This window comes from Loxodonta africana, chromosome X (genome assembly GCF_030014295.1).
Source record: "Loxodonta africana isolate mLoxAfr1 chromosome X, mLoxAfr1.hap2, whole genome shotgun sequence".
Classification (NCBI taxonomy): Eukaryota; Metazoa; Chordata; class Mammalia; order Proboscidea; family Elephantidae; genus Loxodonta; species Loxodonta africana.
The window spans coordinates 56,527,449-56,541,902 of NC_087369.1; the positions used below are offsets into that span (position 1 = coordinate 56,527,449).

Genomic DNA, 14,454 nt, shown 5'->3' on the forward strand with positions numbered 1-14,454 from the left:
ATGTCTGTAGAGTCTTTTGGAGGGAATAGTTAATCTTTTAAGAAAATGACTCCAGGGTGTGTTTTGCTGCCCTCTACATGTGTAGTAAGGAGACTGAAATAAAGCAGTTGATTACTCCATATATGAGAGAAGAGGAAATCATTGCAGTATCAGTGCAAGCAAGTAAGTGAGCAAACAGTAAATGAAGAGGTTAATTTCTGATAAAAATTAAGGCTTTGAAATAAACTAAATTTTTTTTTATGGCAAGGAGATAGTGGTGGGGTAGGTCAGGGAAGAAATACCTCTGAAGAGGAGACATTTGAGCAGACACATAAGTGATGTGATGGAGTGTCTTGGAGCTAGAGCATCTGTGGCAGGGGCAACATTAAGTGTGAGGGTTACAGATCTCCTGCCTCCATGCTCATCCCACCATTAAGTGGCATCTTTGGATTGGGGCTAAAGATTTTCTTGCCCCATTCAAGGATGGGACAGAACTTTCTCTATGCAGACTTTCTCTTTTTTCATTTATATATTTCTTGAATAGCATTTCCATTTTCCCAATTAATTTAAACATTTAGTTAGTTTTAATAATATAATTAGTACCTATACACCTACCACCCAAAAGAAAAGGTATGGCCCTGACAATAACTTACATGTATCCATACAGTCCCCAAACTGCCAAATAATTTTCTAAAGTGGTTGCATTAATTTATATTCCTTCAACAGAACATGAGAGATCCTGTGGATCCACATCCTCTCCAACACTTGGTACTGTCAGATTTTTAAAATTTCGCAAGTTGGCCGTGTATAAAATGCCAGCTCATCATGTCTTTATTTGTATTCCTCTGATGACAAATGAATTTGAACATCTTTTCATATGTTAATTGGCTCTATCTTTTCTTCTTTGAAATGTTCTAGCAGAAATATTTTTTAATGTAACTATAGTACCATTATGACCCAACAACATTAACAATGATTCCTGGAACCCTGTTAGAAGTGTATGTATGCCCAACATGCTTCTACTAATTCCATTTATTCTTTTATTTATTCATTCAACAAACATTCTGACCAGGGATGCCGAAGCAGAAAGAGACTTTGGGAAAATCAGATTCAGCCCTCTAAGAGTGTAAAAATTAATCCAGACTTTAAAAAATCTGACATTCTCGTGGGGACCATGGTCTTGGGGAACATCTAGCTCAATTGGCATAACATAGTTTATAAAGAAAATATTCTACATTCTACTTTGATGAGTAGTGTCTGGGCCCTTAAAAGCTTGTGAGCAGCCACCTAAGATACTCCACTGGTCTCACCCCACTGGGAGCAAGGGTTGTTGTTGTTGTTGTTGTTGTTAGGTGCCATTGAGTCGGTTCCGACTCATAGCGACCCTATGCACAACAGAACGAAACACTGCCCGGTCCTGCGCCATCCTTACAGTTGTTGTTATGCTTGAGCTCATTGTTGCAGCCACTGTGTCAATCCACCTTGTTGAGGGTCTTCCTCTTTTCCACTGACCCTGTACTCTGCCAAGCATGATGTCTTTCTTCAGGGACTCATGAAGAAAACTAAAGACACAAGGGAAAGATTAGTCCTAAAGGACTAATGGACCACAACTACCACAGCCTCCACAGGACTGAGTCCAGTACAACTAGATGGTGCCCAGCTACCACTACCAACTTCTCTGACAGGGATCACAATAGAGGGTCCTGGACAGAGCTAGAGAAAAATGTAGAACAAAATTATAACTCACAAAAGACCAGACTTACTGGACTGACAGAGACTGGAGAAACCCTGAGAGTATGGCCCCTGGATACTCTTTTAGGTCAGTAATGAAGTCACTCCTGAAGTTCACCCTTCAGCTAAAGATTAGATAGGCCCATAAAACAAAACAAGACTAAACGGGCACACCAGCCCAGGCGTAAGGACTAGAAGGCAGGAGGGGACAGGAAAGCTGGTAATAGGAAACCCAAGGTAGAGAAGAGAGAATGTTGACATGTCGTGGGGTTGTTAACCAATGTCAAAAAACAATATGTGTACTAATTGTTTAATGAGAAGCTAGTTCTGTAAGCCTTCATCTAAAGTACAATAATTAAAAAAAGAAAAAAAAGTCTGCCATTCATCAGGCTGGGAGACCAAACTGAAAACAAACCCGTTGCCATCCAGTCAATTCTGACTCATAGCGACCCTACAGGACAGAGTAGAGCTGCCCCATAGGGTTTCCAAGGAGCAGCTGGTGGATTCAAACTGCTGACTTTTTGGTTAGCAGCCATAGCTGTTAACAACTGCACCACCAGAGCTTCAGGCTGGGAGAACAGACACAGATAAAGCCATCTGCAAAGTTAACAAGAAACATTATTTCTCCCAAAAATGTGCTGCAGCTGTAAATGTCATAAAGAACCTCTACTTTGATTGACTACTGCTTTCTTATCATTGAGAAACTTCATTCTCTAAAATCATAGACTATCAGAAACTTTACTCTTTGAAATTATATTAGTAAGAATGAAACAGCCCACTCTCGGCTGGAGAATCTAAGTCACACTGAGAAGCAGCCTCGATTTCCAGCTCAGGTACAAAGCTTCAGATAAGGGGTATCTGAACACAATATTCTACATCTATCATAACTTTGGAAGCCCTGGTGGCATAGTGGTTAACTGCTACAACTGCTAGCCAAAAGCTTGGCAGTTTGAATCCACCAGACGTTCCTTGAAAACTCTATGGGGCAGTTCTACTCTGTTCTATAGGGTCACTATGAGTTGGAATCAACTCAGTGGCAACGGGTTTGGTCTTTTTTTTTTTTTTTAAATCATAACTTTATTGTTTTCAAGGAAAGAGGATTCTGGGCTCACTTTGCAGTCCAGACCTCATGCTTATCCCTTTACACACACCCCTGCTTTGCTGTGAGCTTATCAAATTACCGCTTCATTTAAATTTCACCTGAACTGCACCCTTCCTCAGAATCCCATAATAACTCTATCTTTTCCTTTGTTTAGTGAGACCCCCTATAGTTCCTCTGGTGTGTGGTCTCCCTCATTGCAATGGGTCAATAAACCTGAATCTGTTAGACTACAAATTAGTCCCTGATGGTTTTAGGCTTATTGGAATAGGACACCTCTTGCATTCTAGATTGTTAAATGAGGCCCAGAGGGGATGTGACTAGACTGAGACTGAGAGCACACAGTAAGTCCATACCTGACCTTAAGCCAGGTCCCCTCAAAATGCTTTCCTCAGGGGAAGGGCAAAGGTGGTAGTCAGATGCTTCTGGTGGTCTCTCTTATACCAAAGACCTGAAAAAACAAGTGAATCGATTATATATGACAATCTAGGAGCCCTGAACATCAAAGGCAAAGTTGAGGAATCAGACTGAGAGGCAGGGGAAGGGACAGATGGTTCAGAAGCAGTGAGGAGTTGCCAGACCTGTCCCAGCAGGAACCGACACCCCGCAAGCTGGATCGCTGGCATGAGCACCGTGAGTAAAGCATGATGTTGGGGATGCATTTTCCACATCAGGAGAGATCCCAGCGGCAGAGAGTTCACTCACGCCTCCAGAATCGGTGAAAAGTGGGCCTTTTGGCAAAAGATAAGTATTTACGTTTAATCTGCTGTGTGGACCAAAAAACACCCCTTTGGAAAAAACTTTCTGCCATTTAATTGGCCCCTCCCTACTCTGCACTGGGTCGCTCAGCTGGCTTCAGTGATAGTTGCTTTCCCTGGGCTGGAAGTAGGACCTGTTGCGTGCCCTGAGCCATCTTCCCAACCTTGGAGAAGGAATTAAGAAACAGGGAAAAAATAATCTCTGGCTCCCCTAAGCTGGGAACTCAGGGCAGAAACAGCTCCATTGCCTAGGCACAAGCATAAGTGGTCCACGGACTTTGAATGCCTTTCACCCCTGCATAGACCTGTGTGGGCCCATTTCAACAGTGTAGGCCCTCATTTGCACAGTACAACAGGGTATATACCTGAAGCCTAACTTCAGCTGTTTCAGCTATGTGGTGGAGAGGTAGGTTTATGATATTTGGCCCTGCTCTGCTTATTAAGCACCATCCTCACCTACCCAAATCAGGGGCCCGAGGACTGGTGGTTTCACCCATGCCACCTAGCCACCCTTGACAGTGGTCCAAGGAAAAGTGGTACCTCCCAGTCCTTACAGCCAACAGCATTGGGTGCCCATAGTCCAGATGCAAAACCCATCCACCTAGGTGCCCTAGGGAACAGGACATGCTTTCCTCACAGGCACTCATGAGTGGTTGTCAGTCCCCTGCTTTGCTCAGCGCATGACCCCCTATTGCAGCCAGATACCTGTGCCTACACCAATGACCCCTGCTCATCTAAGACTGTAGTTGAGAGTCTGCACCACACACTTGGTGACCAAATACCTGGACACCTGCGCTGAATCCATACAAGAAAAGTAAATGGACTCCTGGGCTCATATACCTAGTAACAACTCTAACCACCTGGTGACAGGACGTTAGAGCTTCAAAGGCACCAATAATCAAACTGGCTCACTCGAGCAGCCTATTTGGGCATATCAAAACAAAACAAAACAAGAAGCTAGGACACAGTAAGGAAACATAAAATAAGTAAATACAATGACTTATTGATGGCTCAGAGACAATAGTCAATACCAAATCATATAAAGAGGCAGACCATGACGGCTTCAGCAAGCTCCTAAAAAAAGACTCAAAATACCTTCCAGATGAAGAGAACTTCCTGGAACTACCAGAGGTAGAATACAAAAGACTAATATTCAGAACTCTTCAAGAGATCAGGAAGGAGATCAGGCAAAATCCAGAACAAGCCAAGGAATGTACAGATGTAACATTAGAGGAACTTAAGAAGATCAGAGAAGAGTATAACGACAGATTTAACAGGCTACAAGAATCCATAGGGAGACAGCAAACAGAAACTCAGAAGATTAAGAATAAAATTTTAGAATTAGACAACTCAGTAGAAAATCAGAGGAGAAGAATTGAGGAAATGAAAGTCAGAATTAGTGAGATTGAAGATAAAGCAGTTGACACCAACATATTTGAGGAAAAATCAGATAAAAGAATTAAAATAATGAAGAATCCCTAAGAATTATGTGGGCCACTTTCAAGAGAAATAACCTACGAATAATTGGAGTACCAGAACAGGGTTGGGGGGTTAGCAGAAAATACAGAGGGAGTTGTTGAAGATCTGTTGGCAGAAAACTTCCCTGATATCTTGAAAGATGAGAAGATATCTATCCAGGAAGGTCACTGAACCCCACCTAGGGTAGACCCCAAAAGAAAGTCACCAAGACATATTATAATCAAATTTGCTAAAACCAAAGATAAAGAGAGAATTTTAATAGTGGCTAAGGATAAATGAAAAGTCACCTACAAATGACAGTCAATAAGAATAAGTTCAGACTACTCTGGAGAAACCATGCAGGCAAGAAGGCAATGGGATGACATACATAAAGCCTTGAAGGAAAAAAAAATTGCCAGCCAAGAATTACATATCCAGCAAAACTGTCTCACAAATATGAAGGCGAAATTAGATTTCCAGATAAATGGAAGTTTAGGGAATTTGCAAAAACCAAACCAGAATTACCAGAAACACTAAAGGGAGTCCACTGGTTAGAAAATCAATAACATCAGATAACACAAGACTATAACACAGGACAGAGCAACCAGATGTCAACCCAACCCCAACCCACTGCTATCAAGTCGATTCTGACTCATAGCGACCCTATAGGACAGAGTAGAACTGCCCCATAGAGTTTCCAAGGAGTGCCTGGTGGATTTGAACTGCCGACCTCTTGGTTAGCAGCTGTAGCTCTTAACCACTACACCACCAGGGTTTCTCAGATGTCAACACAGATAGGGAAATCACAAAAATAGATGAAAGCTAAAATGCTCAAATGTTGTAAAAGATAACAGTATTAAATCAAAAAAGAGGGACTAAAAATAATGTAGTCATAGATCTTTCATATGGTGAGGAAGTCAAGGAGATATAAAGAAGGAAAAGTTTGTTTTAAACTTAGAAAAATAGGGGCAAATATTAAGGTAACCACAATGGAAACGAACTATCCTACACATCAGAATAAAAAACAAGAAAAACATAAAGATTCAGCAAATACAAAAGCAACAACAATAAAAAGAGGAAAAGACAATATATAAAGAAAAACTACTCAGCATAGAAAATTAAGTGGAAAAAAGAAACTGTCAAAAACACAAAAAAGACATCAAAATGACAGCACTAAACTCATACCTATCGATAATTACACTGAATGTAAATGGACTAAATGCACCAATAAAGAGAAAGAATATAGCAGAATGGATGAAAAAACATGATCCGTCTGTATGGTGCCTACAAGAGCTACACCTTAGACTTAAAGATGCAAACTAACGAAAATGCAAAGGATGGAAAAAAATATATCAAGCAAATAACAATCAAAAAAGACGAGGAGTGGCAATATTAATTTCTGACAAAATAGACTTTAAGGTAAAATCCACCACAAAGAACAAGGAAGGAAACTATATAATGAATAAAGGGTAAATATACCAGGAGGATATAACCATAATAAATATTTATGCACCAACGACAGGGCTCCAAAATACATTAAAAAAGCTCTAACAGCATTGAAAAGAGAGATAGAGAGCTCTACAATAATAGTAGGAGACTTCAGTAAACCACTCTCAGTGCAGGACAGAACATCCAGAAAGAAGCTCAATAAAGACACGGAAGATCTAAATGCCACGATCAACCAACCTGACCTCATAGACACATACAGAACACTCCACCCAACAGCAGCCAAGTATACTTTCTTTTCCAATGTACATGGAACATTCTCCAGAATAGACCACATATTAGGTCATAAAGCAAGACTTAACAGAATCCAAAACATAAAAATATTACAAAGCATCTTTTCTGACCACAAAGCCATAAATGTAGAAATCAATAACAGAACAAGCAAGGAAAAAAAAATCAAACACATGGAAACTGAACAAAAAAACCCCAAAAAACCAAACCTGTTGCCGTCAAGTCGATTCCGACTCATAGTGACCCTGTAGGACAGAGTAGAACTGCCCCACAGAGTTTCCAAGGAGTGTCTGGTGGATTTGAACTGCCGACCTTTTGGTTAGCAGCTGTAGCACTTAACCACTATGCCACCCGGGTTTCCTGGAAACTGAATAACACCTTGCTAAAAAACTACTAGGTTATAGAAGAAATTAAGGATGGAATAAAGAAATTCATAGAATCAAATGAGAATGAAAACACTTTCTATCAGAGCCTTTGGGACACAGCAAAAGCGGTGTTCAGAGGTCAATTTATAGCAATAAATGCACACATGCAAAAAGAAGAAAGTGCCAAAATCAAAGAACTATCCCTACAGCTCAAATAAGTAGAAAAAGAGCAGCAAAAGAAGCCCTCGGGCACCAGAAGAAAGCAAATAATAAAAATTAGAGGAGAATTAGAGGACAGAAAAACAATTGAAAGAGTTAACAACACCAAAGGTGGTTCTTTGAAAAGATCAACAAAATCAATAAACCACTGGCAAAATTGAGTACAGAAAAACAGGAGAGGAAGCAAATAACCCGAATAAGAAATGAGATTGGCAATACTACAACAGACCCATCTAAAATTGAAAGAACCATAACAGAATACTATGAAAAATTGTACTTTAGCAAATTTGAAAACCTAGAGGAAATGGACAAATTTCTAGAAACACACTACCTACCAAGATAAGAACAACTAAATAAACCTATAACAAAAGAAGAAATTGAAAAGGTAATTTAAAAATTCCCAATGAAAAAAAGCCCTGGCCCAGATGGCTTCACAGGAGAATTCTACCAAACTTTCAGAGAAGAGTTAACACCACTAATACTAAAGGTATTTCGGAGCATAGAAAAGGATGGAATACTCCCAAACTCATTCTGTGAAGCTAGCATATCCCTGATACCAAAACCAGGTAAAGACACCACAGAAAAAGAAAATTACAGACCAATATCCCTCATGAACTTAAACACAAAAGACCTTAATAAAATTCTAGGCATTAGAATTCAACAACATATCAAAAAATAATTCACCATGACCAAGGGGGGTTCATACCAGGTATGCAGGGATGGTTCAACATTGGAAAAACAATCAATGTAATCCGTCACATAAATAAAACAGAAGACAAGAACCACATCATCTTATCAATTGATGCAGAAAAGGCATTTGACAAAGTTCAACACCCATTCATGATAAAAACTCTCAGCAAAATAGGAAATTCCTCCACATAATAAAGGGCATTTATACAAAACGAACAGCCAACATTATCCTAAATGGAGAGAGTCTGAAAGCATTCCCCTTGAGAACAGTATCCAGACAAGGATGCTCTTTATCACCACTCTTAGTCAGCATTGTGCTGGAGGTCCTAGCCAGAGCAGTTAGGCTAGAAGGAGAAATAAAGGGCATCCAAACTGGTAAGGAAGAAGTAAATGTAGTTCTTTTTGCAGATGATACGATCTTATACGCAGAAAACCCTAAGAATCCACAGTAAAACTATTGGAACTAATAGAACAGTTCAACAAAGAATCAGGATACAAGATAAACATAAAAAAATCAGTTGGATTCCTCTACACCAACAAAGAGAACGTTGAAGAGGAAATCACCAAATCAATACCATTTACCATAGCTGCCAAGAAGATAAAATACTTAGGAATAAATCTAACCAGAGACGTAAAAGACCTATACAAAGAAAACCACAAGACACTACTGCAAGAAACTAAGAGACCTACGTAAGTGGAAAAACATACCTTGCTCATTGATAGGAAGAGTCAACATTGTGAAAATGTCTATTCTACCCAAAGCGATCTATAGATACAATGCAATCCCGATTCAAATTGCAATGGTATTTTTTAATGAGTTGGAGAAACAAATCAATAACTTCATATGGAAAGGGAAGAGGCCCTGGATAAGCAAAGCATTACTGAAAAAGACCAAAGTGGGAAGCCTCACACTATCTCATTTTAGAACCTATTATACTGCTACGGTAGTCAGAACACCCTGGAACTGGTACAAGAACAGATACATAGACCAATGTAACAGGACTGAGAATCCAGACATAAATTCATTCACCTTTGAGCAGCTGATATTTGACAAAGGCCCAAAGCCCGTCAAATGGGGAAAAGACAGTCTAACAAATGGTGTTGGCATAACTGGATATCCATCTGCAAAAAATATGAAACAAGACCCATAGCTCACACCATGTAGAAACACTAATTCAAAATGTATAAAATCTAAAACGATGAAGACTGTGGAAGAAAAAATAGGGACAATGCTAGGAGCCCTAATACGTGGCATAAACAGTATACAAAACATTACTAAACAAGGCAGAAGAAAAACTAGACAACTGGGAGCTCCTAAAAATCAAACACCTATGCTCATCCAAAGACTTCACCAAAAGAGTAAAAAGATTACCTACAGACTGGGAAAAAGGTTTTAGCTATGTCATTTCTGATCAGCGTCTGATCTGTAAAATCTACATGATACTATAAAACCTCAACAACAAAAAGACAAATAACCCAGTTCAAAAATGGGCAAAGGATATGAAAAGTAATATCACCGAAGAAGACATTCATGCAGCTAACAGGTACATGAGGAAATGCTCACAATCATCAGTCTTTAGAGAAATGCAAATCAAAACTACAATGACATACCACCTTACCCCAACAAGGCTGGCATTAATCCAAAAAACACAAAATAATAAATTTTGGAGAGGTTGTGGAGAGACTGGAACACTTATACACTGCTGGTGGAAATGTAAAATGGTAAAACTACTTTGGAAATCGATTTGTCACTTCCATAAAAAGTGTGAATATACCATAATTTGTTTACCCATACGATCCAGCAATCCCACTCCTTGGACTATATCCTAGAGAAATAAGAGCCCTCACATGAATAGATATATGCACACCCATGTTTACTGCAGCACTGCTTAGAAAAGATGGAAACAACCAAGGTGACCATCAAAGGATGAATGGGTAAACAAATTATGGTATATTCACACAGTGGAATACAATGCAACAATAAAGAGCAATGATGAATTTGTGAAACATAACATGGAGGAATCTGGAAGGCATTATGCTAAGTGAAATTATTCACAAAAGGACAAATATTGTGTGAGACCACTATTATAGGAACTCAAGGAAAGGTTTAAACCCAGAAGAAAACATTCTTTGATGGTTACATGAGCTGTGAGGGAAGGAGAGGGGTATTCACTAATTAGATTTTATTAGACAAGAATTATTTTAGGGGAAGGAAAGCACAGCACACAATACAGGAGAAGTCAACACAACTGGACTAAACCAAAAGCTAAGAAGTTTCCTGAATACAAACACACACTTTGAGGGACAGAGTAGCAGGGCAGGGGGTCTGGGGACCATGGTTTCAGGAGACATTAGGTCAATTGGCATAACAAAATTTATTAAGAAAAGTGTTCTGCATCCCACTTTGGTGACTGGTGTCTGGGGTCTTAAAAAGCTAGTAAGTCACCATCTAAGATGCATCAATTGGTTTCAACCCACCTGGAGCAAAGGAGCATGAAGAACACCAAAGACGCATAGAAAATATGAGCACAAGAGACAGAGAGGGCCACATTAGCCAGAGATTCCATCAGCCTGAGACCGGAAGAGCTGGACAGTGCCCGGCTACCACCAATGACTGCCCTGACAGGGAACACAACAGAGAATCTCTGATGGATCAGGAGAAAAGTGGGTTGCAGACCTCAAATTTTAGTAAAAAGACCAGACTTAATGGTCTGACTGAGACTGGAGGGACCCCAGAGGTCATGAGCCCCGGACTCTGTTTAGCTCAAAATTAAAACCATTCCTGAAGCCAACTCTTCAGACAAAGATTAGACTGCACTATAAGACATAAAATGGTACTGGTGAGGAATGTGTTTCTTAGCTCAAGTAGACACGTGGGACTGTGGCCAGCTCCTGTCTGGAGGACAGGGTGGCTGAGGAGGCAGAGGGGCCAGGAACTGGTTGAATGGACACGGGAAATACAGGATGTAGAGAAGGAGAGTGCAGTTACATTGTAGGGAGAGCAAGTAGGGTCACATAACAATGTGTGTATAAGTTTTTATATGAGAAACTGACTTGAATTGCAAACTTTTATTTAAAGCACAATAAAAAAAAATGCTTTCCTTACCTGTGGAGTTAGAAAGGCCTTTAGTAGGGCACGGAGTTTTCTCCCTTCATCAGGAGGGCTTCCTGGTATATATTAATTTGGTTTTAAAGGGTAAGTAGGCATTCTTAGATGAAGAACAGCACAACTTCTTCCCTCTCTGCCCCATTGACATCTCCCAGGAGAGCAGTGGCATCTCCAGAGTTTCCATATTTGATGTGGTAAGGGGCAGCAAACTGGTTGAGGGACAGAGTCAGAGTCTTGACGTAAAAGTACAGTTGCAAAGTAAGGGTATCATCACTAAACCAAAAACTCAGTGCTGCCGAGTCGATTCTGACTCATAGCGGCCCTATAGGACAGAGTAGAACTGCCCCATCTAGTTTCCAAGGAGTGCCTGGCGGATTCGAACTGCTAACCCTTTGGTTAGCAGCCGTAGCACTAAACCACTACGCCACCAGGGTTTCCGTATCATCACTACTTAGCCTTTATTTTATGAAGAAATAAAAATGGCATTTCTTAAAGATATTTTTATTGACATATTGCATTAGACTGAGAACACATCAAGAATTATTATTGGTACATACTTTCATTTTAGTTGGAGTAGCTGGGGTGGGAGGTAAAGTAGATTATGGGAGCATTTAAACCCCACAGCCAGCCCCCTCAAGCACAGCAGGGGGGGGATCTAACAATGACTTCTTTCCTTTTTCCCCCAGTGGTATATTCTAAGAGGACTTGTACAACTCTGATTTCCTCCCCTCTCCCCTTGTGGTATGTTCCAGGAGAGGCTTGTAACCAGCCTGACTTCTCTTCTCACCATGTGGTATTTGCCTGGAGATAACAGCCTCTGGGGCCTTTGCGTTTGTTCGAAGAGGAACCTAAGCTTCTTTAAACAGTACACAGATGCGTAGAGATCAGATCCAAAGACTCCTCCTCTTGCAAGCCCTCTCCGAGAAACGTCCCCACCCCTGCTCCCTGCCACCTGTGGGACAGCTCCACTCATTTCTTCTTTGTGAATTTAGAGGCGTCCTCATTCTCAGTACGGAATGGATATTTGTTCAACATGGCGTACCCCATAGAGAAGCTCTACATGGGCGCGGCCATGTTCCCCACCTGACAATGACGCCAAAGGGCATTAAAAGCCCCAAAGCACCTACTCCTTATCGGCTCCTTGCTAACTCTTGGCTGACAGCGGCTTCGAAGGTGATTTTGCGCATGCACACAAACAGTAATGCCCTACCTCCCGGTCCGTGCAAATCCCCAAAAACCGTGAAGGGGCGGTGCTAGGGGTGGCGACCGGAAGCGGCTTTGGCTTCCAGCAGCGGTTTCATACTTATTGTCAGGAGGATTTCAAGGGTCCGCTGCCGGAGTGATGTTGAGGTGATGGGGGGGCCAGGGTGGGCGAGTGTGGGGTATTTTGTGTGGTCGGTGATGGAATCGTCTTTCTAACTTTAGTTGGACAATTCGCTCATTTTCAGGCTTTCTTCTTTTCTAACGTAAACATTAAGGTCCTAAAGTTCGCTCTAAGACCCACAAGGTTTGGTGCATTATGTTCTAGGTGTTTTCTAAGAGTTAATAAATTTTCTTTTACCCATGAGATTTTTATAAGTGCATTTTCAATTTCCAGAACTTTATCTTTTTAATGGATTTCTAGCTTTAGTCTTCTGTGGTCGGAAAAATGTCTACGTGAAGCTCATTTCTTCAAATATGAGATTTTTGGCCTAATCTGTGCTGAATTTTTATAAATGTTTTATATGTAAGTTGAAAACAATATTTAATTACTTAGTTGTTAATTGTGTCGTACAAAATTTGTACGTTTTTCTTTTTGTCTGCTTTTTTTATTATTGAGAGAGGAGACTGCATTCTTCACTGTGATGGTGATTTGTCCAAATCTCTTTGCTGCTGTAAGTGGTCCATTTTAAGTCTCCCCATGGATGTGCAAGTGCTCAAGCACCATTTGTTGAAAGCACTATCCTTCCCCCACTGAATTGTTTTGGACCTTTATCAAAAATCAGTTGGCCATATTGTGTGGGGCTATTTCTGGGTTCTCTATTCTCTTCCATTGTGCCAACACCACTTTGTCTTAATTACTGTAGCTATATAATATAATAAATCTTGAAATTAGGTGGAATGATTCCTCTCACTTTATTATTTTTCAGAATTGTTTTAGCTCTTCTAGGTCCTTTGCGTTTCCATGTAAATTTTAGAATAATCTTCTCTCTGTCTACAAAACATCTTGTTGGGATTTTGATAATTTGTGTCAAACCTGTACATCAATTCGGGAAGATTTAACGTCTTTACTATGTTAAGCCTTCCAGTCCATAAACACAGTATGTCTCTCCATTTATTTATATCTTCTTTGAATTCTTTCACAGCGTTTTGTAATCTTCAGCATACAAGTTCTGCACATGTTTTGTTAAGTGTATACCTAAGTAATTTTTTTAGAGTAGTTGTAAATTATATTCTCTTTTTAATCTTAGTTTCCACATGTTTATTGCTTATATATGGGAGTATGAGTTTTGTGTGTTGATTTTGAATCCTTGAATCTTGCTGAACTCACTTTTTAGTCTATAGCTTTTTTTTTTTAAAAGATTTCTTGGGTTTTCTGTGCCAACAGTCATGTCATCTGCAAGTAGAGACAGTTTTATTTTTTTCTTTCCAATATCTATCCCTTTTATTTTCCTTCCTTTTCTTGCTTTATTTTGCTGGCTAGAATTTCCAGTAGTATATTGAATGAGAGTAGCAAGAGTGGACATGCTTGTGTTGTTTCCCACTTAGGGGAAAAGCCTTCAGTTTCTCACTGTTAAGTATGATGTTAGCTATGAGGTTGTTTTTTTTTTTTTTTGACAGATGTTCTCATTTAAGTTTAGGCATTTCCCCTCTGTTCCTTATTTGCTGTGTGTTTTTATTATGAATGGGTGTTGACTTTTGTCAGTTTTTCTTTACAAATGTATTTGATCATGTGATTTTTCTTCTTTAGCCTCTTAATGTGGTGGGTTACATTGACTGATACTGAACCAGCCTTGCATTACTGGAGTAAACCCCACCTGGTTGTGGTGTATAATTCTTTATATTGCTGGGTTGGATTAGGTAGTACTTTTTCAAGGATTTTTGCATCTAAGTTCATGAGACATACTGGTCTATAATTTTTTTTGTACTGTCTTTGTCTGCTTTTGGTGTTAGGATAATGCAGGGTTCATAGAACGAGTTGGAGAGAGTGTTCCCTTCTCTTCTATTTTCTGGAAAAGATTATGTAGAATTGGTGCTAATTATTCTTTAATGTTGGGTAGAGTTTTCCAGTCGAACTGTCTGGTCCTGGAAATTTCCTTTTGGAAGCCT

At 39.9% G+C, this 14,454-nt stretch overlaps 1 protein-coding gene across 4 annotated transcripts in view; it reads left to right on the top strand.

Moving 5' to 3' along the window:
* Positions 1-12,219: 12,219 nt before the first annotated feature.
* Positions 12,220-14,454, top strand: part of ZNF81 (zinc finger protein 81) — a 135,592-nt gene continuing 133,357 nt past the window's right edge. For 2 of the 4 annotated variants that reach the window (XM_023557903.2, XM_010597716.3), the window contains exon 1: positions 12,378-12,495. The gene's annotated coding sequence lies outside the window, so the exon portion shown is untranslated. The other 2 variants (XM_023557902.2, XM_064278228.1) reach the window with 2 other exon arrangements.